Here is a 25,172-nt window from a genome sequence, read left to right on the forward strand (position 1 = left end):
GGAGGTGAAACGTTGTGGTTCCATGTTGGATGAATAAATTCACTTTATTTGAGTGCTGCTTCACGTTCTCTTTTTTGGATATCTAACACATAAGGAGAGGTCACTCCTTTATTTTTGAAGCTTTGCACCAGCCTAGTCAGGCATTTGTTCACAGTGCTGCTCCAATCCTCTGCTTTTTTCTACATTAGGGATCATGTATCAATGAAAATAGGCTATATGGACTCTATATCCACTGTATGATTTTTTTTATCTTGCATGGAGAACCTGAGGCACAGCCCTTATGCAACTAAGGTATTAACCATTCTCTGGCCTTCTGACCCATCATGGTTCAATAGCATGGGCTGTATACTCAAATAGTCTTGTGTTGGGTAATACAATGCATACAAAGCAACTTCCCAAGACCGGCATATACATTCGATGTTCTTACATGACTCAGATATACTTTGTTAACAAAAAATAGAAAAAAAGCTTAACACAGGTATCATACATAGATTTCTTAAACAAGGTCAACAAGGGTACAAAATAAGCTGCCATTTTACCAAACTTTATTATAAGTCTAAAATCTAAAAGTATTGGGTCAGACCTCTTAATCATTCAATTCAGGTGTTTCATTTAGTCCAATTGCCAGTTGTGTATAAAATTCAGCACGTAGACATGCAGTCGCCTTTACTAACATTTGTGAAAGATTTGGTCGTGCTAAAGAATTCACTGAATTCCAGCATGGTACTGTAATAGGATGCCACCATTGCAACACGTCTGTTTGCAAATGTCTTCCCTCCTAGATATTTCACAATGAGCTGTGAGTGATATTTTTACAAAGTGGAAGTGTTTAGGGACCTCAGCAGATTGTGTTAAGTTACAGAGCAGAGTTGCCGAGTGCTGAGGTGCCTAGCGCATAAAAATCACTGACACTCTGCTGACTCAATAACTTCAGAATACCAAACCTCCTCTGGCATTAACAAATGCACAAAAACTGTGCGCTGGGAGCATCTTGGCATGGGTTTCCATGGCCGAGTCACTGCATTCAAGCCTTATATCACCAAGCACAATGCCAAGCGTCGGATGGAGTGGTGTAAAGCACCACTTGACTCTGGAGCAGTGAAAACAGGTTTTTTGGAGGAATGAATCACGCTTCTCTATCTGGCAGACTGATGGACGAGTATGGATTTGGCAAATGCCAAGAGAACAATAACCTGCATAACTGCAGTGTGCCAACTGTAAAGTTTTCTGGAGGAGGGATAAAGCTATGGGGGAGGCCAATATCAGAGTCCGACCTTACAAATGCATCTGGAAGAATGGGCAAAGACTACCTCAGACACATCTTGTAGAAAGCCTTCCCAGAAGAGTGGAAGCCCTTTTATCTGCTAAGAGGGGGGGGGGGGCTCCTTATTAATGCCTATGGATTTATGTACATATGTAGTCGGGTCCAGAAGTATTTGGACAATGACAGGATTTTTTTTTTCATTTATCCTCTGTACACCATTACAATGGTTTTGAAGAAAAAAAAAACACAAAAACAATCAAGATGTGATTGAAGTGTAGACATATATATGAATGCATGAATATGTATGTATGTAAAATAAGGTGTTCATTTCAATAAAACAAACATGCTGCATTAATAGTTCACATCTGAATAATAACAATAATTGCAGTCATATCCTGTCACACTCTTATCTCCTCATGAATGATGACTGCCTTCTGCTAAGCTGATGGAAGTTATGATTACACATGATATCAGAGCACAACACAAAGCATGTTTAGTCACAAAAGATTACTAGAGCATGCTCAATGAGTTATTGTGAACTTATCTAAAGGCACAAATCATGCTCAATATATTATTGAAAATATCTAAAGGCATAAATCATGTTGCCGCTTTTGAAGGGCACAGTACATGATCCATGATCCCTAAGCACATTTATTTTTAGATAGCTTTCCTGCAAAGCTTTGCTTTTAGTTTATTGTAAGTTGCAAGAAACAAACTACCCTACTCCCTCTACTTCAGAAGTTCATACAATAAAAAACATGACATAAAATTTAAATATCTAGTAGATTTGCCATTTTTATTATATCCATTATTTCATTATTTACATTATCATGTTTTTTTATTATATTTTGATGGGATGGGTTTGGATCTTATGAACTCCCATCAATCAGGCCTTTACAGTATATTTAAAGGGGTTTTCCGCAATGTGAAATGAAATAAATATACCAAAACAGCAATACTTACCTATCATACTCGCCAGCAATCCAGCGCTGACGCTCCCGCAGCACTCCTGTTGGTTGTTTACATGCACATAGCAAGTGACTGCTGCAACCAATCACAGTAGCCCCGAATTATCCCCTGAGGACGCTGCTTGTGCAGCGAAACATGTCGGGGCGCCATTTTAATATTCACTGACGGTCCAGCGACCTATCTCACTCCAGTGTGAAAGCACGAGCAAACGACAGTCTGCAGCTGTCGAACTAGCTTGTCACACTGTAATGTAGCGACGTGCTACGCACACTCATCTGACCTCCTATGATATACTGGCCGTCTTTTGAAAACAATTTTAACTTTCTGTTTGTTGTATGTCCTTTATTTAGATACACTAATAAAAGTTATATTTTAATTGATACAATCTAAACAGTGGTTGAGAAATTGGGACCTTTGTGCTTAGGCATATTAGTTGTTGTAACCAATCAGAGGGCTCAGCAAGGCTCAGCGGTCATGTGCTTTATTTCTGGCATTACGCCAGAAATATGATTCATCGCCACTGAGTCCTACTGAGCCTCTCTGGCTGGCCCTTTAAGAGACGGCAAAGGAGCGCACGCACCCAATGAAACTGTGTAGAACAAGGAAGACAGCGAGCAGAGGCATGCAGTCTCCCGCGCCCGCCGAGGGAGAACGCATGTGGCAATCACTGCCGGTGTTACAGTACCTCTCGCCCCCTTATGATCCCTCTTCGTGGGTCTAGAATAAGAATGAAATTTCTTTAGGAGTGCCAGGGCATTGATGTTTTCTGTAATTTAGAGAAGCCACAGGTTACAGTCCTCCCAGTAGAACTCTTTTGCATCAGGACTGCATCAGCACTAACTGAAGAATCATCCACATCCAAGAAGAATTGTTTCGAGACATTAGGATGTTGCAGAATTGGTGCAGCAGCAAAGGATTTATTTATCTGAAGAAATGCAGCTTCCGCCTTTGGGGTCCAACTTTTGGAATCTCCCCACTTTTTCATTAGAGCTGTTATTGGAGCCAGCAAATAGGAGAATTGAGGAATTGCCAATAGACGTTTGCACGCCCAAGGAAGCGTTAAATTGCTAAAAGACCCTGAGGGCGAGGCCGATTCAATGCAGCAGACATTTGTTGGCTTCCAGCCTTAATTCTTGGCCGGAGACGACGTAACCTAGAAAAGGATGGGACGATCTCTCAAAGACACATTTCTCCAACTTAGCAAAGAAGTTATTTTCCTGCCACCATTGAAAAACTTGGCAGAAAAATTTCCATTGAGTAATCAAATCGGGTGAAAAGATCAGAAAGTCATCTAGATAAACCATTATGCTGACTTATAGCAGGTCCCGTAAAGTGTAATTTACGAATTCTTGAAGCACAGCAGGAGAATTGCAAAGTCCAAACGGCATGACAAGGTATTAATAGTGGCCATCTCAAGTATTAAATGCTGTCTTTTACTCATCGTCTTCATGGATGAGGATCAGGTTGTAATTTCCACGCATATCCAATTTAGTGAAGATCCTGGCTTCACAGATCTTGTAAAAGAGTTCAGTAATCAAAAGTAGCGGGAATTTTTTATTCACATTGATCTTGTTAATACCACGATAGTCTATGCATGGACAAAGAGACCCATCATTCTTCTGCATAAAGAAAAATATGGCTCTGGCTGGAGAGGAGGACTTTCTGATAAACCCCCTTTCCAGGTTCTCCTTGATATATTCAGACATGGCTTGAGTCTCCAGTAGAGACAACGGATAGACATGGCTCCAAGGAGGAGTTGTCCCTGGCAACAAGTCAATCAAACAATCATAGGGTCGATGAGGAGGTAATGTCTCTGTTTCTTTTCTACTGAAGACATCAGCATAGAACGAGTAGCAAGGAGGCAGCCCAGACAGGTTCTGTCGTACAAGCGGTCCGAAGATGGTTTCAATTCTCGCAGGGTAATTAGTACGACCCCCACTGAAAACTTGGCCAGAATTCCAAACAATGACTGGTGCATGCTGCCATAGCCAGGATAGTGCCAGAAGCAAAGGGTTAATTGACATTGGTTGCACATAGGAGATTTGTCGGAATGAAGTACTCCCACTTGTAGCATCAGAGTCTGTGTGGTGAATAAAATGGGATCAGCAAGATGTTGACCATCAATGAAAGCCATCGCTAAGGGTTTCTCTAGACAAAAAGTTTGTAGTCTGAGATGAGTCACCAGGGCTTGATGGATAAAGTTTCCTGTGGCACGAGTCGAGATAGCCTGTACTGTGGCAGTAATATTAACGCAGGACAAATTTTATAGCATAGTCAACTTTGGAGAGAGGCTCTCTCCACCTAGGGTTGTCCCTCCTATAAACCCTAAGTGCTGAGGTTTCCCGACTTCAAAGGACAATTCCGGACAAAGTTGCCTTTCCCATTACAGCACATTCACATGTTGTCTGAACGTCTTTGCTGGCTTCCCTGATCAGTGAGCTTGACTTGTTCAACCTGCATAGGCTCTGTCACGGTCACAGGGTATGTGGACCGACTAGGCCGCTCCACCATAGCGGAGAGGCAGCTGACCAGGTCTCAGTCTATACAAAAGTCTATAGCAGTTTGTAACACTCCGGTACCTAAACTAGTCCAGACAGTGGCTGTGGCTTCAGCGCGGATGGAGGTCGGTGCAGCAGGTTGCACCAGACGTGGCAGGCAGTACAAGATGTGGCAGAAGACACTGGACGTGGCAGAAGACACTGGACAGGGCAGAAGACACTGGACGTGGCAAACGACAGCAGGTGCAGTAGGACACGACTCCAACACTAGTAGGCACAAGAACACAGAACGGGATAGAGGAAAAGGTAACAGGGCATGGGTAACAACTGGAACGGGAAACACTAAGGGACCATTTACAAGACAGACTTGGGATATAATAACAACGCTCAGGCAAAGATCAGGAGGGCTGGGGCCTTCTTATAGTCCAGTAAATCATGTGGGTTGATGATGATGATTGTTTTCATGTGTGCGCGCTGGCCCTTATAGTGCGGGCATGAGCATGCGAGCGCACCCTACGGGACAAGCGGCATGGAGCGGAAGTGAGCGCTGGCATCTCCCGGTAAGTAGATGGGGACCAGCACTCACAGATCCATGGATGCGGGCGTCGGGAGCTGAGTAAAACCCGATGACAATGTACGCTACAGGTTCTTTAGAGGAAGTGGAAGTCTGAGTGAGTAGAGATCTCTGGATGGATGGAGCGAGTCTGGAAAACCTTCTCTACTGCACAGTTTCCTGGGAACACTTGTTGGTGCGTTCTCTGAAGCATTCGTCTATTCTTTTGGCAAAAGAAATGAGAGCATCCAGGGAGGATGGTAGTTCATGACCTGCCAGCTCACCTTTTAGTTAGCCAGCCAACCCCTGCCAGAAGTTTACAACCAGGGCTTCATTGTTCCCGACCAATTCTGAAGCAAGGGTCCAGAACGGAACAGCATATTGTACCACAGTCAAACTACCCTGGCATAGATAAAGGAGTGCAGCTGCTGCCAATGAGGGTCGACCAGGTTCCTCAAAGACACCCCTTAACCCCTTCCTGAGGCAGCCCTTTTTCAGATTTTTATTTTTGTTTTTTCCTCCCCACCTTCCAAAAGCCATAACGTCTTTATTTTTCCGTCGATATAGTACTATGGGGGTTTGATTTTTGTGGGACGGGTTGTAGTTTTTCGTAGAACCATTTATTTTGCCATATAATGCATTAGGAAACGGGAAAAAAATATTTGTGGGGTAGAAACTGAAAAAAAAACAGCGATTCCGCCATGTTAACTTTATTCTGTGGGTCAATACGATTACGGCGATACCAAATATATATGTTTTTATTTATATTTTACTACTTTTACAAGTAAAAACCTAAGTGTAAAAAAGAAAATGGATTTTGTGTCGCCAAATTCTGAGAGCCATAGCTTTTTTATTTTTCCGTCGATTAAGTGGTATGAGGGCTTATTTTTTACCATTTTGGGGTACATGCGACGGTTTAATAAATTTTTATTTCATTTTTGTGGGAGATTAGGTGACCAAAAAATAGAGATTCTGGCGTTTACAATTTTTTTTTTTTTTACAGCGTTCACCGTGCGGGTTAAATAATGATATATTGTAATAGTTAAGACTTTTACGGATGCGGAAATACCAATTATGTTTATTTATTTATTTTTTTACTATGCTCTAGGGGGGAAATGGGAAAAGGGTTTTTTTTAACTTTTAATATATATATATTTTTTTTTTTTACACAAAAAAAAACTTTATTTAACTCATTTTTTATTTTTTTATTAGTCCCCCTAGGGGACTTCAACCAGCGATCTTTAGCTCGCTTGCATGATATACTGCAATACTAATGTATTTCAGTATATCGTGATTCTGACAGGCAACTAGGCAGGGAGGCAGGGCTTAATAGGTGCACAAAGATGGCAGACCTGGGGGCCTTCATTAGGCCCCCAGGCAGCCATAGCAACCATCGCCCTCCGCAATTGCATTGCGGGGGCGCCATGAGCTGTTAGAGGGGGTCACCCCCTCTCTCTAACTATTTAAATGCTGCGGTCGCTATTGACCGCAGCATTTAACGAGTTAAACAAGCGGGATCGCGCTCGAGCGCGATGCCGCTCATTACTCTGAAGTGTCGGCTGTAACAAACAGCCGACACCTGCATCGTATGGAACGGGTTCACTCCGTGAGCCCGCTCCATACTTCCCCTACCCGACTTTGGCGTATGGATATGACAAATGTCAGGAAGGGGTTAAGGTATTCAGAAAGACTTGTATATTGGAGATCTCAGGTCCCTCACGTTCCCATAGGTGATTTGCCCATGACAATGCCAGAGGCGTAGCTAGGTTCTCCTGCACCCGGGGCAAAGATTCAGATTGGTGCCGCCCCCCCAACTTATTTCCCGACATCTCCTTCCCCCTCGCCATGTTTGCTTTCTTTACCAATCAATGAGGTGTAATTGTTTTTCACAATTTTTTTTATGTAACTCAAGTATAAAAGCATTTCTAAATTTTACAAGCGATGTAGTTCTATAATGTAATTAACATAAAAATAAATTAAAAGAAAATAAATTAAAGAGGCCACACACAGCCCGCTGTAGATAGCGCCACACAGCCCCCCTTGTAGATAGTGCCACACAGCCCCCCTTGTAGATAGTGCCACACAGCCCCCCTTGTAGATAGTGCCACACAGCCCCACTTGTAGATAGTGCCACACAGCCCCCCTTGTAGATAGTGCCACACAGCCCCCCTTGTAGATAGTGCCACACAGCCCCCCTTGTAGATAGCGCCACACAGCCCGTTGCCCCTTTGTAAATAGCGCCACACTTCCCCCCCTTTTAAATAGCGCCACACTCCCCCCACCCCCTTTTTAAAAAGCGCCACACTCCACCCCCCCTTTTTAAATAGCGCCACACTCCCCCCCTTTTTAAATAGTGCCACACTCCCCCCCTTTTTAAATAGCGCTACACTCCCCCCCCCTTGTACTTAGCGCCACACTGTGAACAGACTGGTGAGCAGTAGCCTACCGCTACCACTCTCCGCTCTGCCTGGTGTGACTTACCAGAGGAGCCGAGGAGGTCATGCGGCACAGGTAGCGGCAGAGTTCCTTCTGACTAGGGTTGGTGACAGCCAGGGCCGGCCTTAGGCCCTACACAAACCAAAACGTAACCACATATATAGACACGCTGGAACATATATACTGTACATACATAAAGATAGATATTTAGACATACAGGCAAATATACATACACACATCTGGAATATATACATACAGGTAAATATATAGACGTACAGACACATATACACAGACACCGGCAGATAAATACACAGACCGGAACATATACAAATACATAAAAGGCACAAATATACGAGCACAAAGACACATTCACAAACAGACCCATATATACCCACACAGGCACATATGTACACAGCACAGATAATGTAGTAGATGTTGCCTGCAGTCCTATGTAACACCACAGATAACACAGTGATAACTCTGAGTACAGATAATGTATTAGTGTTACATGCAGTTCTATGTAACACCACAGATAACACACGGTGATAACTCTCTGAGTACAGATAATGTAGTAGATATAAGAGACAAACACATGCAGAGACACTCACTCACTCACACTCACACTAAGACAGAGACACACACTGTATACACACATATACACACAGACACTCACCATGTCTCCTTGCTGACAGGTCAGGACAGGCTGTGTGTGGGCGGAGCTTCCTCTTCTGCTGGTCAGCTGTGTGTAACAGGAGAGCAGAGTAGAGGCAGATGCAGGGAGGCTGCAGCACGGGAGTGGACCTGTCCCCTGACCTGAGTCATCTGACCTCAAGTCACTGACGTTAGGTCAGGTGACAGGTCAGGTGACTGGACTGGTCCACTCCCTGGCCGTCACAGAACCCAGTCAGAACGCCGCTGTGTAAACATACGGGGCGCCTATCAGCAGCGATCAGCTGCTCTTCGGCGCCCCCCTTCCCTTGCCCCGCTTGCCCCCCCCAGCTACACCCCTGACAATGCTTGGCCCAACAGCAAGGAAACCATAATTGCAATCTTCGTCTGGTAAGGGGGAAATGGTAAGCATGCAGCCAGAAAAGGATCTGGCATTTTGTTTATAAAACCGCGACAACCCTTTGGATCTTTGTTATAACGTGGTGGCAGTGGCAGCTGAACACCATTTGGAGTAGATGCTGGAGCAGCCGGAACCCCAGCTTCTGAGAAGATTGATACAGAAGGTTGACTACATTTTTGTTTCACAGCCAGAGTGTTCCTGAACTGCAACATCTCGTCTTGACATCCACTCAGACTTTTAATGGCAGTATAGGGGACCTACACTGTAAGAATTGGATTGCCAGCAGGGTCCATGACCTAAGCACACTGTAATAACCAGCGGGTTGTGGATCCACTGTGCTACTCAACTGGTCTGACTTTGTGCCACCTCTAATGGCATTGTCTAAGTAGCCTTCCTGGTATTTACCCTTTAACCCCCAGATGTGGATCTGGACTTCGTTGCGGGGAGACTACCAGGTCACTACCTCTTGAGGTGCTTCCGATGTGAGAAGCAGCTGGCCCAGTAGACCAGGAGACAATGATGAAGTACACTGTGGGGTACAGGCACAGGCAGAAGATACCGTAACAGACTGGTACAGGTAGCAAGATAGGGACGGAAACCTACGCAGAAACAAACTAAGTTGCACCAAATTTGCTCAGGCATCAGGTGACTAGTGAGGCTGCTTTAAGTACACATTGGGCATCTGTGATTGGTTGGCACGCTGGCCATTTAAGAAACAGCAAGGGAACGCAGGCGCCCAATGAGACTCTGTGAAGAACAGGGAGTAGAGCAAGCAGAGGTGATGTTTGCACCCGCCGGGGGGAGACAGCATGCAGGTGGGCATGGAACGCGGACACTCTCGCCGGACCAAAACGCCAGCGGGAGAGGTAAGCAACCCGACGGAGTGGAATGCCAGCAGGAGTGGCAGCCGCTACCAAAATAACACACCACTTTTCAGTTTAGGATGTTGAATTTCTTATGATCCACACATCTCCAAGTTACTCATCTCTATAGTGTATGATGTTTTTATATTTACTACACATACATTAACATGTCAAAGTGGTGACAGGGAGATCTTATGGCCACAGCTATAGGTGAGATTTGATGACCAATGTAGCTTACAAGTAATATCCATAGACAGACAAAACATCTATAATTTAGGTGCTGGATTATCAGATATTCTCTGATTTAATATGTAAAACTCATTTATAAAGATTGAGAACCTAAAGCCCAAAACAAAATGTTCAAAATAAAATCTTTTACTGCACTCCTCAAAATTGAAATGACAACACCAAGAAGGAAAAAATGTGGAATTGTGTAAATCACAGAATCTATAGACATTATTTGTTCATAATATGCAAATAATAAAAAAATGTAAACAAAATATTCCAAACATCTTGATTTATTCAGCATCGAGTATGAGCAACACACACAGAAATGCACAGACTTGTCTGAGGAATGCTATGCCAAGCTGAACACACTTGGGCATGCTAGTCATCAAGATTGGCTGCTGGCAGCTCTCTTTTCAATTCCTGACCAATGACGTCCCACATGTGCTCGATGGGAGACAAGCCCAGAGACACAGCAGGCCATGTTAGCACATTTAGACCACACAGGCTGCTCACAGTAGCACGAGCAACATGCGACCTGACATTGTCCTCTTGAAAAAACGTCTTCTGGGACACTTCGGAGAAATGGCCGTACCACTGGTTACACGACCAAATTAATGTAACTCCGAGTTGTTAGTGTACCTGAAATTAAGACTAGAGGTGTTTGGCTACAGTACATTATACCACCCCACACCATAATCCTGGGAGTATAACCGGTGTGATGCCCCTTGTGGAGGCCTCTTCATGGTGTTGCTCACATGGTCTCCAGACCAATCACCGGCTATCATTGCATTAGAGACAAAAGCGGTACTTATTGCTGAAGAGGATAGACCTCCATTCCAGCCTCCATTGCCGTCTGGCCTTTGAGAGTGGTGGCGTGTTGTCAATGGAACACCTATAGGTGGACGTCTGGCTCGTAGCCCAATGTTGTGCAATCACTTTCTGATGGTTTGTGTTGACACAGGTTGTTGCCCTAGACTTGGGATGTGACTTCAAATTTCACTTGCAGTACAGAAAAGATCACTACGTGCCATTCTTCCAAATAGACGATCCGTCCGTGCAGAGGTTCGCCTTCGCGCACCTTTTGTTGTAATTTCCGTTCGTTGTTGTTCTCCCAACCTGGGGGACACGCAACGTTGAACATCTCGGCCTAGGTGTGTAGCAATCTGCTGGAAAGAAAACCAAGGTCTCTCTATTCAAGGATTCTGTCCCTCTCAGTTTGAGACAAGTGGCAATAGCTGGCAGGTCAAAAACAGGAGGCATCACACAATCATCCCACACCACTTAATCTGATTTTTGAGGTTTCATGTGGCTAAGAACTTTACTTTAAATCTGGCTTTTATGACGTTCCCACATGCCACAGATTGGAGCGAAGTGCTTGAAAATTTGATCACTTGCAGATCTTTTTTTTTTATTTAAATTATCTTTTTATTAAAGAATTTTCAAAAGTACATTACGAGGATAACATAACATAAATCCACTTTGTATAAAATACAAATCACAGGAAATAATAGAAATAAATCTAAAGAAAAGCTAGCATTGTAACCCTGTGGGGAAGAAGACATACAAGTCTTCTGACCAAGCGATAGGACAAAAAAGAAGGAATTAAAAATGTATCAGGAACATTCGACTAAGTCATATTATAAGGGTAATTATATCAGATAAGCGGTTTAGTACATATGCATATTTAGCATCAGAAAAGGGAACTTCAACTATATATAGAGTTCCAAGCGATCCACTATACCAACTATTAATGTGTGTAAGCACAGGGGGAAGGGGGATGGGTAGAACAGAGGGATCATACCAGAAATATCTAAGTCTGTAGTAAAGAACCTGTGTTCTCTCCAGGCCGACCAGGTGACCAATCATTTGCAGATCTTAGCGATACCTGCTACTTCCTCGATTTGCATAACCTTATGGCTTGCCTTTCTCGGTGTTGCAATTTCAATGTTAAAGAGGCTCTGTCACCAGATTTTTAAACCCCTATCTCCTATTGCAGCAGATCGGCGCTGCAATGTAGATAACAGTAACGTTTGTTTTTTTTCAAAAACGAGCATTTTTGGCCAAGTTATGACCATTTTTATATTTATGAAATTGAGCGTTTCTTAAGTACAACTGGGCGTGTTTAAAGTTATGTCCAAGTGGGCGTGTATTGTGTGTGTACATCTGGGCGTTTTTACTTGTTTTACTAGCTGGGCGTTGTTAATGGAAGTGTATGATGCTGACGAAATCAGCATCATCCACTTCTCTTCGTTACCACCCAGCTTCTGGCAGTGCACAGACACACAGCGTGTCCTCGCGAGATCACGCTGTGACGTCACTCACTTCCTCCCACAGGAACTTTATCGCGTCGGATGAGCGAGGACACGCTGTGTGTCTGAACTGCCAGAAGCTGGGTGGTAACGAAGAGAAGTGGATGATGCTGATTCGTCAGCATCATACACTTCTATTCACAACGCCCAGCTAGTAAAACAAGTAAAAACGCCCAGATGTACACACACAATACACACCCAGTTGGACATAACTTTAAACACGCCCAGTTGTACTTAAGAAAGGCTCATTTGCATAAATATAAAAATGGTCATAACTTGGCCAAAAATGCTCGTTTTTGAAAAAAAACAAAACATTACTGTTATCTATATTGCAGCGCCGATCTGCTGCAATAGGAGATAGGGGTTTGAAAATCTGGTGACAGAGCCTCTTTAAGGAGTAGATTCTTTAACTTTTGTTTCTTAATCAGAGGATTTCCTATTTGGCTATCTCTTCTTAGTCTTCGACTTCTGGTTTTGTAAAATTTAACATTGAATATTAAATATTTTATTGATAGAAATTTTGAGCAAATACAAAAACTGATTAGGATAAATGATGACTATATAAACAAAATATTCTACCTGAAGTGACAATCCCATTTGTAACACAACTACTGTACAAATAAAATATTTTTGCTGTTTTATAGAGAAGATGAAAGTTGAAAGTCCTCAGTAATTGATACTTTATAATGGATAACTTTAATGGCAAAATTGCTCCAATAAGTCATATCTCTGATACATCCAAAGACAAAATAAAAATGACCCGCTTTATTTCTTCTAATGAAATGTGCTCACAACCAGAGGTGTTCTTTATATATATATATATATATATATATATATAGACACAAGAGTCATGCAGCTGATATACCTCCTTATACAGCCAGGACCAAAGGATCTGTGATATTGTAATTAACTTCACAAGGAGAAAATACAAAGTTGTCAGCGGGTGCTAGTGCATGTGGTGACATGACAGATAAAAAATTATTAATTGACACTCCAAAGACATGATACGCTAGTATAGAACACCTATTATTATTATTAACCCCTTCACGCACAAGGACATGCTGGTATGTCCTGATGCGGGGGGTGAAGTATGGAGCAGGATCACACGCTGAGCCCGCTCCTTACGATGTGGGTGTCTGTTGTGTATTACAGCTAACACCCCGCACTAACGACCAGGAACAGCGATCGCGCTGTTGCTGGCCGTTTAACCACTTAGATGCCACGGTTAATAGCGATTGTTTTTGCATCGTTGCTTTCCAAGAGCCGTAACATTTTTTATTTTTCCATCAATGAAGTGATTTTTTGGGCTTGTTTTCTGCGGGACAAGACGTAGTTTTGATTGGTACTGTTTTGGTATGCATGGGACTTATTGATTCATTTTTATTATGACTTTTTTGGGGGGCAATGGAAAAAAATTGCAATTTCGCTATTGTTTTTTGCGTTTTATTTTTTACGGTGTTCACCTTGCAGTTTAAATGACATGTTAACTTTAATAATGGAGTCATTACGGTCGCGGCGATACCATATATGTGTAATTTTATTTCTTTTTTACACTTTTACTAAATAAAACCACTTTTTATGGAAAAAAAATGGCTTTATTTATTTTTTTACTGTAATTTTTATTAATAATCTTTATTTCACATTTATTATTTATTTCATTAGTCCCACTAGGGGACTTTACTGTGCGATCTTCAGATCGCTGCTATAATGCTTTGGTATACTTGGTATACCAGAGCATTATTGCCTGTCAGTGTAAATCTGACAGGCAATCTATTAGGACGTGTCGCGGTCGCTATTGACGGAGGCATTTAACGGGCATTGGAGCAGGAGCTCAACTGTCATCAGACAGCTGAGCCCCGGCTCCAGCATGCACGGGAGACCCGTGCAGGACTTAGACTAGGCTCACGTGAAAAGGCGTCAGCCTAGCCTAAGGCCCCTTAGTGACGAACGTGAAAAGGCGTATTGGTGGTCACTAAGGGGTTAAACCAGTTTGAGCCAAAATCCAGTTATAGTAGATAATAAATTATATTTCTTCCCCCTGTGCTCTTCCAATTCAATTGTTTCAAGGGCAATTTTACCTTGAAAGATTTAAATGGCTGTCCTAGAATTCACCACTGTAAATATTTTAACCCCTTGAGGATGTAGCTATTTGTGGCTTTGAGGACAAATCAATGTTTTGTTTTTCATCACTTCATTCTGAGAGCCATAACTTGAAAATTTTTCCATCAACAAAGCCACATGAGGACTTGTTTTTTTTGTGGAGCAAGTTGTGTTTTTTAATGATACTATTTTGACTTGTATATAATGCATTGAAAAACTTTTATTAACTTTTTTGGGGAGTAATGAAAAAAAAAAGCAATGTCGCCATTGCTTTTTAGGTTTTGTTTTTAGGATGTTCACCCTGCGGTATAATTGACTGTTAACTTTATTCTTTGGGTCAGTACCATTATGGCAATACCAAATTTATATAGTATACTTTTGCACAATAAAAACACTTGTATTAGAAAACAATTTGTTTTTGTCTCGTCTAATTCAGCAGGCATAACTATTTTTCTATCAATGGATCTTCTTGAGGGCTTGTTTTTTCAGGACAGGCTGTAGTTTTCACTGGGGTACATAGGACTTGTTTATTAATTTTTATTCCTTTTTTTGGGAGGAGAATGATAAAAAAAGCGCTATTGCGCTGCTGCTGTTGTTGTTTTTAGTTATTTTGTGGCTTTCACAATGCAGGATTTATAATGCATTTATTTTATAGTACGGAACATTATGGTTCCTGCAATAACAATCTTGTTTACTTTTGAAATATTTTCATTCTTTCCATAGGAAAACATTTCGCAGGGCGAAAAAAAAGGATTGCTTTTTGTGTCTCTAAATATTTTATTGAACTTTTTTTTTACATTATTACATCTAAAGTGGTTAAATGTCAGAGATTGGAGTTATTTCTGATCCCGGCCATTGCAGCAGAGTGTCAGTTCTAATATAATGTTGATACTTGCTGCGATTGTTGCGGGCACAGCTCCTGCCAGGTACTGTTCTGAGTACACATAAATGTATGGCACATGTCACAAGGGGGTTAATTATGTGTGTGGACATGATTATTACAGCATAATACACCATTTAGTCCAAAAACTTGATTAGTGTTCATAACTTGCCTTGCTCCTACCTGCCAGTAGCTTCTTGTTATGCTATGAATGAATAACAAAAGCCCTGGGGAAAGACATAAAAACCTAGAAAATGTGACTAAAATGTATTATTAACCCCTTACCACACCAGGACACACCGGTACGTCCTGCATTGAAGTGCTTTAAGGCACCAGGGCGTACCGTTGCGTCCTGGCTAAAAACTGTCACCCTGTCAAAGGACAAGGTGACAGAACTGTACCGTCAACTGTTTATGTCAGTTGATCGGCACAGTAAGATGGCAGGGGACCATTCACAGCGGTCTCCTGCTGGCGATCGCTGTGATTGGTAAGTCAAAGCCGATTGACCAATAACAGCTCCATGACATGTGTATGTGATGGCGCTGGCTCAGAAGCTGAGCCAGCGCTATCACCGCCGTTAATCAGCTGTCCGACACCCCTCTGCTAGGCTCCGATCCGGCCGATTAACTCCTTTGATGCATCGATCAACGCGATCGATGCATCGAAGTGTCTTGTAGCATGTCGGCAACCACGATGGTTGCCACGGGCGCGGGTGTCAGCTGTTGGTCACAGCTGACATCGTGATCTAGCTAGGCTCCGATCCGGCCGATTAACCACTTAGATGCACCTTATGGTTGCTAATGACAAACATTGGCACCCCCGGGTGTTCCGATGGTTGCTATGGCAACAGTAGCCTAACAATCAATTCCTAGTACGGAAGTCTATTAGGCCCCGCCGGGAGGCGAAGCCTAATAGGCTTGCTGTCAGTGAATAGCTGACATCTCTAATACACTGCACTATGTAGGTAGTGCAGAGTGTTAGAATAGCGATCAGGACTTCATGTCTTCAAGTTCCCTAGTGGGACACCAAAAAAGTTAAAACAAGTTAATAAAAATGTTGTAAAACAGTAAAAAAAAATAAGTTTCATGTTAAAAAACACTATGACAGCCTTTTTTCCTATAATAAGTCTTTTATTATAGGAAAAAACAAAAAACATAAAAAAAGTATACATATGTGGTATCCCCGCGTCCGTAACGACCCAAACTATAAAAATATCATGCTATTTTACCCGTATGTTGAACACCGTAAAAAAGTTAAATAAAAAACTATTCCAGAATCGCTGTTTGTTAGTCACAACCCCTCGCAAAACAGAATAAAAAAAGGGTTCTAAAAGTTGCATGTACCCCAAAATTATACCATTAAAAACTGCAGCATGTCCCGCAAAAGCCCTCCCACAGCTTTTTTGACGGAAAAATAAAAAAGTTATGTCTCTCAGAATATGGTGACACAAAAAATTAATTATTTGAAACAAAAGTGATTTTATCGTGTAGACGCTGCAAAGCATAAGATAAACTATATACATCTGGTATCGCCGTAATCGCGCCGACCCGCAGAATAAAGTAAAATTGTCATTCATAGCGCACGGCGAACGCCGTAAAACAAAATTGATAATAAAACACATCAGAATTGCAGGTTTTTGGTCACCTTGCTTGCCAAAAAAATGAAATACAAAGTGATCAAAAAATCGCATGTACCCCAAAATGGTACTAATGAAATCTACAGATTGTCCTGCAACAAATAAGCCCTCACACAGCTCCGGTGGAGAAAAAATAAAGAAGTTCCGTCTCTCAGAATATGGCGATGCAAAATGTGCAGAGTGTCCAAAAGCGGATAAGATCTGGCACCATTTATCAGTGCGACACTGGCCACACATCTGTGGATAATTATTTATTTACCCAATTATTATACCCTCTTATTATGCCCTGATATACTCCGCACAGCTTACATATGCCCCACATCATAAACTGAAATACCAGCAAAACCCCCCAAAAAACTACCACTAAGCAAAATCTGTGCTCCAAAAGCCAAATGGCGCTACCTCCCTTCTGAGCCCTGCAGCGTGCCCAAGCAGCAGTTTACGTCCCCATATATGGCATCCCCATACCCGGGAGAACCCGCTTAACAGTTTGAGGTATTTGTCTTCAGTGGCACAAACTGGGCACAAAATATTGTGCACTAAAATGGCACATACCTGTGGAAATTTGCAATTTTCACTTTGCACCATCCACTGAGCGTTCATTTCTAATAGAAAAAAAACCCCTGTGTGTGCAAAATGCTCACTACACCCCTTAATAAAATGCCTTCAGGGGTGCAGTTTCCAAAATGGGGGTCACTACTTGGGGCTTTGTTTTACTATTTGACCCCAGAGCCCTGCCATTGTGGGCTAATGCTGCGAAAATCACCAAAATAGGTCTCGCATGCGCCTTTCACTCCTAAGCCCTGTCATATGTCCAGGCAAATTATAAATGCCTTGAGGGGTGTAGTTTACAAAATGGGGTCACTTCTTATGGATTTGCACTCTACTCTGGTACCTAAGGGAGCTCTGCAAATGCGACATGGCGCCCATACACCAGTCCAGCAAAATCTGTGCTCTAAAAGCCACATGGCACTCCTTCCATTTTGAGCTCTGCCATGTGCCCAAACAGCAGTTTTGGGCCACACATGGAGTATTCCCATACTCGGGAGAAATTGGGTAACAAATTATGTGTTGTTTTTTCTCCTATTACCCCTTGTGGAAAAAAAAATTCGGTGCAAAACGACATATTTTTGGGAATAAAAATAAATTTTCATTTTCACTGCCTCATTCTAATACAATCTATGAAACACTTGTGGAATCAAAATGCTCAGTACAACCCTAGATTATTACCCTGAGGGGTAAAGTTTACAAAATTGAGTCACTTCTCAGGGGTTTCTACTGTACGGGTACCTCAGGGGCTCTGCAAATGCGACATGGCGCCCAAAAAACAATCAACCAAAATCGACATGCCAAGTAGCACTCCTGCCATTCTGAGCCCTGCGGTGTATACAAGCAGCAGTTTATTACCACATATGGGGTATTGCCGTACTCGGGAGAAATTGGTTTACAATTGTTGGGGCACTTTTTCTCCTTTATTCCTTGTGAAAATGAAAAAAAATCAACATTTTAGTGGAAAGAATGTAGATTTTCATTTTCACTGCATAATCCCAATAATTCAGCAAAAAAACTGTGGGGTCAAAATGCTCACTATACTGCTAGATAAATTCCACGAGGGGTTTAGTTTCCCAAATGGGGTCACTTTTGCCGGGTTTGCACTATTTTGGCCCCTCAGTGGCTTTGCAAATGTGACATGGGGCCGCAAACCATTCCAGCAAAACTTGAGCTCCAAAAGTCAAATGGCGCTCCGTCCTTTCTAACTTCCGCAATGTGTCCAAACAGCAGTTTATTACCACATATGGGGTATTGCTGTGCTCAGAAGAGTTTGCTTTACAAATATTGGGGTGTTTTTTTCTCCTTTATCTACTGTAAAAATGAAAAAATCTGAGCTAAAACTACATTTTATTAGAAAAAATTTCGATTTTTAATTTCACGGCATAATTCCCATAAATTCAGTAAAACCGTGTAGGGTCAAAATGCTAACTATACCCCTAGAAAAATTCCTTGAGGGGTGTAGTTTCCAAAATGGGGTCACTTTTGGGGAGTTTCCACTGTTATGGTCCCTCCAGGGCTTTGGCACCGAAAACCATTCCAGCAAAATCAGCACTTTATTACCACATATGGGGTAAAGCCGTAATCGGGAGACATTGCTTTACAAATGTTGGGGTGCTTTTTCTCCTTTATTCCTTGTAAAAACTAAAACATCGTATGTTTTTTCAGAAAAAAAGTAGATTTTCATTTTCACAGACCAGTTCCAATAAATTTAGCAAAAAACCTGTGAGCTAAAAATGCTAACTATACCTCTTGAAAAATTCCTTGATGGGTGTAGTTTCCAAAATGGGGTCACTTTTGGGGGGTTTCCACTGTTTTGCCACCACAAGACCTCTTCAAACCTGACATGGTGCCTAAAATATATTCTAATAAAATAGAGGCCCCAAAATCCACCAGGTGCTCCGTTGCTTCTGAGGCCGGTGTTTCAGTCCATTACCACACTAGGGCCACATGTGGGATATTTATAAAAACTGCAGAATCTGGGCAATAAGTATTGAGTTGTGTTTCTCTCGTAAAACCTTCTGTGTAAGGGTATGTGCACACGGTAGCAGGCTTTTACGTCTGAAATGACAGACTGTTTTCAGGAGAAAACAGCTGCCTCGTTTCAGACGTAAAAGCTCCTCCTCGCATTATGCGAGGCGTCTGTGACGCTCGTAAATCTTGAGCTGCTCTTCATTGACTTCAATGAAGAACGGCTCAAATTACGTAGCAAAGAAGTGTCCTGCACTTCTTTGCCGTGGCAGTCAATTTACGCGTCGTCGTTTGACAGCTGTCAAACAACGACGCGTAAATTACAGGTCATCTGCACAGTACGTTGGCAAACCCATTCAAATGAATGGGCAGATGTTTGCCGACGTATTGTAGCCCTATTTTCAGACATAAAACGAGTCATAATACGCCTCGTTTACGTCTGAAAATAGGTCGTGTGAACCCAGCCTTACAGAAAAAACTGTATTACAAATGAATTTCGAAAAAAAAATGTGAAAGTTGTAAATTTCACCTCTACTTTGCTTTATTTCCTGTGAAATGCCTAAAGGGTTAAAATGATTTCTGAATGCTGTTTTGAATACTTTGAGGTGTGCAGTTTTTAAAATGGGGTTATTTATGGGGACTTTCTAATATATAAGGCCTTAAAGTCACTTCAGACCTGAACTGGTCACTGAAAAAATTGCCTTTTGAAATTTTCTTGAAAATGCGAGAAATTGCAGCTAAAGTTCTAAGCCTTGTAACGTCCAAGAAAAATAAAAGGACATTCAAAAAACAATGCAAATATAAAGTAGACATATGGTAAATGTTAATTAGTAAATATTTTGTGTGGTATTACGATCTGTTTTACAAGCACATACATTACAATTTAGAAAAATTCAGATTTTTGCAAATTTTCTCTAAATTTTCGTATTCTTTACAAATAAATATTGAATTTAACAACCACATTTTTTCAGTATCATAAAGTACGACATGTCACGAGAAAACATTCTCAGAATCACTTGGATAGGCAAAAGCATTCTGGAGTTATTACCACATAAAGTAACACATGTCAGATTTGCAAAAATCGGCTGTGTCCACAAGGCCAAAACAGGCTTAGACACTAAGGGGTTAAAGAGTGGACAACATGAAGTAGGTGTGAAATAACACAATATAATAAACCTCATGTCACTTTTCAATGCATGCTGTTAGAACAAATAATCTCCAAATGCCAATAACGAAAGCAGTACTAGTCAACTAAAACAATAGTGCTGTAAAGAGAGTATAACAATAGATGGCTTTTGAAGTTTGAAGGTAAATATACAGTTTAGTAATAGTAGAGATAATTGTACACTCTGGCAACAGGTTTGCAGTCTGGAAGATTTTCTAATATAATAAAAATTAGACGCATAACAAAGACGGCCAAAGAGAATTCAGCTCTAAAACTCACATATTAGAGAAATTTGGTCAAAGTGTAAATATGTGATGCCCCAAAATGATCCATGTGTGATGATAATCCTCGCAAAGTTCAGAGAATTATGATCTGGCATGAAAATATACATACTGTAATTCTACATAAAAACTTTTATGGGCAGTATAACTAATTGGTCATTATACTTGTGTTGGACCGGGTAGTGAATTAGCTTTTTTGAATCGATTACTAAAGGGACTGGTTTCAGCTATTTGAGCCTATTGGGCAGTTTTCACCTTATCCCCGCTTGGACTCAATTAAAATAACAGCTTCAGCCTCTTTCTGTAGTTAAATGTTAGGAGGTTTCTGGTTCTGGACATGGAAGTATACACTACATCATATTGCATATATAACTCCCCCTTTCGTTATTTATCACAGCACCATGGGTTCCTAGCAGCCTTTCTTATTTATAAATGTATATTTAGATTGGCCAGATGAAGCTATTTTTTTTTTTACATTTAACCCCTTAATGACCAGCCTATTTTAAACCTTAATGACCAAGCCATTTTTTAAGTTTTTCCATCGTCGCATTCCAAGAGCTATAACTTTTTTATTTTTGCGTCGACATATCTGTATAAGGTCTTGTTTTTTGCGGGACAAGTTGTATTTTTTAATAGCACCATTTTGAGGTACATATTATTTATTGATTAACTTTTATTAACTTTTTTTTGGGGGGAATAGAAAAAAACCTGAAACTTCGCCACACTTTTTCGTGTCTTAAATCTACGCCGTTTACCGTGTGATATAAATAACACAATAACTTTATTCAGCGGGTTGTTACGATTGCAACAATACGAAATTTGTATAGATTTTGTATGTTTTACTACTTTTAAACAGTAAGGGCAAAGCCCCACGTGGCGGAATTGCTCTGGAATTCCGCTGCGGACACTCTGCAGCGTTAATCCGCAGCGGACCCGTTTCTCCATTGCCTTCCACTGCTTTTTAGTAGGGTTCGTTTAGACGATGCGGAAAATTCCGCTGCGGAGCATAGGCTGCGGTACGGAATTTGGTGTCCGCAGCATACAATGGATGTTGCGGACGTGTGGCGGACTGGTTGCGGACTCATTGCGGAAGTTCTCCATTGAGTTCAATGGAGATTCTAAATTCCGCAATGAAGTCCGCAGATGTCATGTAGATGTTATGTGTGCTACGGAGCGTATTGGTTTTTAACATGACATTTCTTCATTCTGGCTGGACCTATGTATTTCTAGGTCTACAGCCAGACTGAGGAAGTCAATGGGGCTCCCGTAATTACGGGTGACTACGTGTGTGCACCCATAATTATGGGTGACTACGTGTGTGCACCCGTAATTATGGGAGCGTTGCTAGGCGACGTCAGTAAATAGTCACTGTCCAGGGTGCTGAAAGAGTTAAGCGATCGGCAGTAACTGTTTTAGCACCCTGGACAGTGACTACCGATCACAATATACATCAACCAGTAAAAAAAATAGAAGTTCATACTTACCGAGAACTCCCTGCTTCTTTCTCCAGTCCGGCTTCCCAGGATGATGTTTCAGTCTAAGTGATGGCTGCAGCCAATCACAGGCTGCAGCGGTCACATGGACTGCCGCGTCATCCAGGGAGGTCGGGCTGGATGCCGAAAGAGGGACGCGTCACCAAGACAACGGCCGGTAAGTATGAAATTATTTTCCTTTCACTAGGGAAAGGGCTGTCCTTTCTCTCTATCCTGCACTGATAGAGAGAAGGGAAGTACTTTCACCTCAATATGCAGCGGCTAGTCCGCATCAATTTACTGCACATTTTGGGCAGATCCGCCACAGAATCTGCAACGCAGATTCTGTGCGGTATTGATGCGGACAGTTGCAGAAGAAATACGCCACGTGGGGCCATGCCCTAAAAACGCTTTTTTTTCAAAATTATTTGTTTTTGTGTCTCCATATTTGAAGAGCCGTAACATTTTTATTTTTTCTCCGATGCGGTTGTATGAGGATTTTTTTTTTGCGAGAAGACTTGTAGTTTTTATTGGTACCATTTTGGAGTAGATGCGACTTTTTGATCACTTTTTATCACATTTTTTTTAAGTCAGGATTCACAGAAAACAGCAATTTTTCCATAGTTTTTTATTAAATTTTTTACTGCGTTCACCGTGCAGGTTAAATAATGTAATAGATGTATAGTCGGGGTCGTTTTGGATGCGGCAATACCAAATATGTGTAACTTTTTTACTTTATTTTGGTTTTTCAATAGTAAAGCAGTTTGTAAGGGGAAAAAGTGGGTTTTTCATTTTTTTTTAAAATTTTTTTTTAAATTTACTTTATTAAACTTTTTTTTTTACTTTTTTACTAGTCCCACTAGGGGACTTTAATATGCGATTTTCCAATCACTATTATAATACACTGCAATACTTTTGTATTGCAGTGTATTATGCCTGTCCGTTTTAAAACGGACAGGCATCTGCTAGGTCATGCCTCCGTCATTATCTAGCAGGCATTCGCTCCAGGCAGACCTGGGGGCCTTTATTAGGCCCCCGGCTGCCATCGGAGACACAGACACTCGGCGATCTTATCGCCGGGTGTCGGTGGGAGAGAGAAGGAGCTCCCTCCCTCTCTCCAAAACCACTCAGATGCAGTGCACACTATTGTGCACCGCATCTGAGGGGTTAAACGGGTGAGATCGATACTAATATCGATCTCACATGGCAGAGCAGGGACGCCCCCAGCCCTCAGCTGCCTCTGGCAGCTGAGAGTAGGGAGATTTGACGGCTCCCTGCTCTGTTTACTTTATCCTGATGCAGTGCCGTAAAAAGGCATATGCATCAGAATAAAGCCCGTTAGTGGCCGCCGTTAAAAGGCGTATTGGTGGTCACTAACGGGTAAAATGCTTGCTGGTGCATAAGTATGAGACTTTGGTTACCTTGGTCACTAATTCCTCGTAGACATGCATATGTCTTTGATGTATGTTGTGTCTTATGTTATCACCCAGCTCACCCCCGGCTGCTCTTTGCATCTGGTGTATTGCTGGGCACATGCGTTGGCATCTCATTGCAGGTTGCCACTGCAGCCTATTATAGTAGGATCCCGATATCCCATATACTGAGGTAGGAGGTGTTTATTAACATATAAAAATCACCCCCAGACAACCCTGTCCTTTGCTCCACACTTACTCCATACAGAGTTCTTTGTACACTATTTTATACATATGTGTACTGTTTGTGCGCACACCTATATGCATGAAATTTATTTTTACTTGAGTCCGCCACCCATTTTCCATAATGGCCATTGCTTTATAACAATTTTTTTGAACATGAGTATCTAATAAAATGGTGTTTTATAACTTTACATTTAGGCATGTGACACTATTTTCTAATATAGGTGTTTATTTTGGATTTGTGTGAGATGGACCTTACTATCTACAGGGGCGTAGCTAGGGGGGGCAAGCGGGACATGTGCCCCGGGCGCAGTTCAGAGGGGGGCGCCAGCGCCCCCTCCTCCTGCCCTATAATTGTACCTGTGTCGCAAGGACACAGGTACAATTAGAAGCAATGAATGACCGGGCACAAGCGCCTTTCCATGAATGAAGCGACTGGTACCTTTTGTACCAGTGACGCTTCCGTCGATGAAAGGTGCTGACTGACTGACAGGGAAAGTCATCCTGCCCAGCCAATCAGCGCCTTTCATAGACGCTGCGTTCAACCCCCTGGAGACCTGCGCAGAAGAGAGCAGGTCTCCATGGCTGCCGGACGGCGTGGGAGCGGGATTAAGGTGAGTTTGAATATTTTTTTATTTTTTTAAAATTGTAATAGACGTGTGTGTCTGTATCTACGGGGGGACTTTGTCTACAGGGGGTGTCTATCTACAGGGGGACTATATTTACAGGGCTGGGCTATATACAGGGGGACTATATCTACAGGGCTGGGCTATATACAGGGGGACTATATCTACAGGGGGGCTATATACAGGGGGACTATATCTACAGGGCTGGGCTATATACAGGGGGACTATATCTACAGGGGGGCTATATACAGGGGGACTATTTCTACAGGGGGCTATATACAGGGGGACTATCTCTACAGGGGGCTATATACAGGGGGACTATATCTACAGGGGGGCTATATACAGGGGGACTATATCTACAGGGGGGCTATATACAGGGGGACTATATCTGCTGGGCTATATACAGGGGGACTATATCTACAGGGGGGCTATATAAAGGCGGACTATATCTACAGGGGGACTATATCTACAGGGGGACTATATCTACAGGGGGGCTATATACTGGAGTGGGCTGTCTATAGAACACTATATACAGGGGTGGGCTATATAGTATATAGCCCCCTGTAGATATAGCCCACCCCTGTATATGGTGCTCCATATATAGCCCACCCCAGTATATAGTCGCCCTGTAGATATAGTCGCCCTGTA

The sequence above is a fragment of the Rhinoderma darwinii genome, chromosome 2, assembly GCF_050947455.1.
Source record: "Rhinoderma darwinii isolate aRhiDar2 chromosome 2, aRhiDar2.hap1, whole genome shotgun sequence".
Taxonomy (NCBI): Eukaryota; Metazoa; Chordata; class Amphibia; order Anura; family Rhinodermatidae; genus Rhinoderma; species Rhinoderma darwinii.